This window comes from Gymnodraco acuticeps, unplaced genomic scaffold (genome assembly GCF_902827175.1).
Source record: "Gymnodraco acuticeps unplaced genomic scaffold, fGymAcu1.1, whole genome shotgun sequence".
Lineage (NCBI taxonomy): Eukaryota > Metazoa > Chordata > Actinopteri > Perciformes > Bathydraconidae > Gymnodraco > Gymnodraco acuticeps.
The window spans coordinates 485,919-490,153 of record NW_022990779.1 but is presented as its reverse complement, the minus strand read 5'-3'; positions in this window follow the sequence as shown (position 1 = coordinate 490,153).

Here is a 4,235-nt window from a genome sequence, read left to right as displayed (position 1 = left end):
CCTTCTGGACAACAATATCTATTACATTTTTGTAAAAGTCCTCCTTATCTTCCTCTAGTTTCAAAAGTCTAGTTTGTTGTTTGTGTCTACTGTCTCTGCGTAGAATAACAGTAGCAACAAGAACCTGTGGGCTCACGTGCGCCCCCTTCAGTGTGGCAGAGGTTATGGCTGCCTCCCCTGGTGCTTTTTTCATTGCCTGCCGTTGTATGATGAGACCAGCGAGCCTAAATATAATATATACGTGAAATAAGTTATTTAGAGACTATGGATGGCGAGGATAAATGTAATAAAGGGATCTACAAACATTACATTGGTTACATACAGTGAGATGGTGCAGGCATGCGCTTAGGGTCCGCTTTCCAGCCAGTTTCTGTGGGGTAACGCATTCTGAGGTGAGGCAGATCTCATCTGTGCCTCACCTTACCCCACAGTAACTGGCTGGTGCGCACTCACAAAATAAGTGCCCGCGTTAAATTAGTGCCCGCGCTCCAGACAGTTACTGTGGGCTTAAGAGAGGCAGAGCTCGTCCCTGCCTCACTTCTCATCGCTACCCGTAGTTGTAGCGGAGCTCGGCAAATTTACTGATTTTGACTATAAAAAGCGATTGGAATCAAACATAAATCACATTTACAACACAGAACAGTGAAGACATTTTATTATTATTACTATTTAGTTTTTCTTTAGTTGTTTTTCCGTTACATTGGAGTATGACAGGTGAGGCTCTGCCTCCCCTGACTGCACGTCGCTGGCGACTATCATCTTGTCTTAAAATGTATATTTTTACCCGTACGAAACATTGTGTAAAGATAAGTGCTAGCTAGCTACATCGCTACTCGGGAAATATCTTATATATAACGTAATTTAAGAGTTAAGACATTCGGAAATAACAATGATACCCTTGAAAAATTCGACTGCAAATAGTAACTTGCCTATTGTGTTAATTAGCTCGCTGAAGCTGTATACTAAACATATCACACTTAACACTAGAACCGCCAGAGGTCGATGTATACCTAAAACCGCCAACGGGTCAAATGTACCCGCTATTGATTTGCAAGGTACAATGTTCTTTTATTTATCATACAGAACAGTGAGTTTTGATCGCACAGGGATGACATTTATACCAATAGAATCTGTAGACTCTCAGCTTTTCATATTATATAGTTTGTGCTGATAGCATGAAGTATAAAATATCACTACCAGTGCTGATTTAAACGCTTGGTGTTAGACTTGTGTTTTTGTTTAGGTACAAATCTCTCTATCTCTCTCTCTCTATCTATCGATCCATCTGTAATGTTCTGTTCTATGGACATATAATTGTCTACATTAACAGACGACGCGGACTACTTCTCTCATTCCGAGTGTCCATCTTTATTCAACTGGCACGTAACCTACACACATGCATTACGTCCTCAACGTGAGCTCAATCATCCAAGATGTTACACTATCTATAACTATCTCTCTCTATCTATATATATATATCTCTATCTATCTATCTATCTATCTATCTATCTATCTATCTATCTATCTATAAGGAACCGCAGTAGACAAAAGGCGTTGCTATAGCAACACGTCATGTTTACGCTGCATTTTCTATGAGGTGAATATTACCCGCTGGCGGATGTGGGTATAAACGGCAATTTTGTTGGCGATTTTTTCAATCTGACTTCCTATTGACAATTTTTAACAACAGAGGGTGCTACATAACACACTTTCAGGAAAAGTCACGGACTGGGAGACTTTAATATGCTATGGAAAAAAAGTTACATACAATCAAAAAACAGCTGCGGGTAAAATGTACCCGTTGGCGGTTCTAGTGTTAAAATGGATAGACATTTGGACCATTTATCTATGGAAATACATCGCATAGCGAACACATGTTCAGGCCAGTTCATTATGAAATGTGCTTTTATATGGGTATTGAATAGCTGACAGCTAACTGATAGCTAAGGTCAAGTTTCAGAGAGACGTACTAGTGCAAGCAGTGCCAGATCAGAATATTAGATATAGGGCTTTATTAACTTTAAGTTACATTATTGCATCAACTAACAAACATGAAAGTTGCATCATGCACATGCCTGCTACACATGTGTTGTTGCCTCACTTACACTTTTTCTCTCTCAACAGGTGTGGCTCAGCTTCAGTGGTTGCAACTTTGAGCTTACCTGCCGATTCAGGACAAGTTAATCAACATACAGTACATGTGTTTGCTAGACCAATAGCCTTCTTGTTCTTCTATCCACAAAAACACACACAGAGATTCCTAGAATTGGTAGATAGAACAGGGGATAACGTATTGTAACCCTAGTTATATAAGCACAGGCGGAGCCCTCTACTGGACTCTATGGGTACTACTCTCTATCATGCTGTGCGTGCTTTCACCTACTGAGTTTACGTAAACGTAGCCGGCCAATCGGGGCGAGCCTACCTGAATGCGCGCGCAGGCCCACAGTATATAAAGGTGGCTACACCCGCCGCCCACTATCCTATACACAGCAAATTTGAAATCTAAAATGCAACACCCATGTAGTTAATTTTAACAATATGAAAGAGTTTATATTGAAACCACCAGCAAAGTGTTAAATTAACACTTTCCAAAGTGTTGACAATATAACACTATCATAGTGTTACTATACCAACACTAAGAGTAAGATGTGAACACCAACACTGAACACCAACGCCGATAACAACACTAATAGTGTTGGCTGCAGCTTCAATTTTACACTGTCCTGGTGTAGAATAAAACTACAGTAGTGATAGATCTTCTCCCATTTAACACCTTTAAGAGTTAAACATGTACACTAATAGTGTTGCAATTGTACACTGTCCTGGTGTAGAGTAACACTACAGTAGTGATAATTTATCCCATCTAACACCTTTAAGAGTTAGAAATGTACACTGAGCTAGTGTTGAATGCACATTATACTGGTGTTGCATTTTGCATTAGCCTCAACCCTCTGGGAGTTCAAAATTAACACTAAACTAGTGTCAAATGTCGTGTATTGGTATTATGATGTACAACAAACTGGTGTTAAAAGTTACAATGACCAATAAATCATTCCAGATATCAGCATATGACAAGTGCTTTATTTGAATGGTGGCATGTCTCTTAAGACTGACAAATTATTCCAATATTCAATTCAACTAACATTCAATATTGTTCAACAGCAAAAATGTATATAAATAACCCAGTTGAGGTCCAAAAATGTTGTTTGTTGCCTGCCGTGCCAGACAACATTTTTGAACCACACACACCCAGTGTTTCAGTACAACAACAAAAAAATGTTGATGGAGAAATAAAAATTACAGCACATAGCTGTCTAAGACAAGATAAAAAATGGTGTCATTGGCACTTGCAGACATTTGAAAATCAAAAGGCTTATGAAATTGCAGTGCATCAGGTTTGATGACTGAAAGACTATCCTGCTTAACAACATTAAAAGGCATGAAGATGCTCAACAAATAAACTTTCCATGTCTCTTAAGAGTCGACTGACACATTCTCCCAATACTCAATTCAACCAACATTCAATATTGTCCAACAGCAAAAATGTATATAAATAACCCTCTGTGGCAGTTGAGGTCAGGCAACAAACAACCTTTTTGGACCACACACACACTCACACCCAGTGTTTCAGTACAAAACAAATCTATGTTATAGACAGTTGTTTGCAGAAATGTGTACATGCTTTTGAGTGCTGGATCATAGCTAGTCCCTAAGACAAAGTGAAGCTTAAAAAGTTCATCAATTGCTGCTAAGGAAGTGGTAGCCTCACAGGGGATGCGCTTCTTGTCGATCAGAATGAAGAAGTTGCCGATGGCCTCCTTGCTGGTCCCTGAAGCAAGAAGATTTGGCTGGCTTGTGTCGATATGGCTCTGAAGGTGCTCGTCCAGACTCCTACAGGACTGAAGGCAAGCAACATTTTGATTTTACATGGCTAACTATGCGCATGTATGTGTAATATGTGAGTGTGTTTTTAGGAATAGTTTATATTTGCACTAGCCTAGTCCTACTTTATCATAGTGACAGCTCTCTGTAGTAGTTCTGTATGGAATGCCATTTAAGCCAAAATTAAATAAATAAATAAATACATAAATAATTAAATAAATACATATATATATAAATATGGCTATGAAATAAATTCTAAAATAAATAAATTAGGCAATAAATATGTATACATGTACATTTAAATACACATTTATTTATTTCATGGGACTTTTATTTCAAGAGACTTTTAT